Consider the following 365-nt stretch of genomic DNA (forward strand, 5'->3'; position numbering starts at 1 on the left):
GGAGAGAGCGCGCAGGGGAGGGGAGAGCGGGCAGGGCAGGAGAGAGCGGGCAGGGGAGGAGAGAGCGGGCAGGGCAGGGGAGAGCGGGCAGGGCAGGGGAGAGCGGGCAGGGGAGGGGAGAGCGGGCAGGGGAGGAGAGAGCGGGCAGGGGAGGGGAGAGCGGGCAGGGGAGGGGAGAGCGGGCAGGGCAGGGGAGAGCGGGCAGGGCAGGAGAGAGCGGGCAGGGGAGGGGAGAGCGGGCAGGGCAGGGGGGAGCGGGCAGGGGAGGGGAGGGCGGGCAGGGCAGGGGAGAGCGGGCAGGGGAGGGGAGAGCGGGCAGGGCAGGAGAGAGCGGGCAGGGGAGGGGAGAGCGGGCAGGGCAGGAG

The 365-nt window shown here is 77.8% G+C and overlaps 1 protein-coding gene across 9 annotated transcripts in view; it reads left to right on the plus strand.

The window, feature by feature from the left end:
- ARHGEF2 (Rho/Rac guanine nucleotide exchange factor 2) overlaps positions 1-365 on the plus strand; it is a 32,069-nt gene that overhangs the window by 28,786 nt on the left and 2,918 nt on the right. The window lies entirely within an intron of this gene.

The sequence above is a fragment of the Phoca vitulina genome, unplaced genomic scaffold (assembly GCF_004348235.1).
Source record: "Phoca vitulina isolate PV1807 unplaced genomic scaffold, GSC_HSeal_1.0 scaffold115, whole genome shotgun sequence".
Taxonomy (NCBI): Eukaryota; Metazoa; Chordata; class Mammalia; order Carnivora; family Phocidae; genus Phoca; species Phoca vitulina.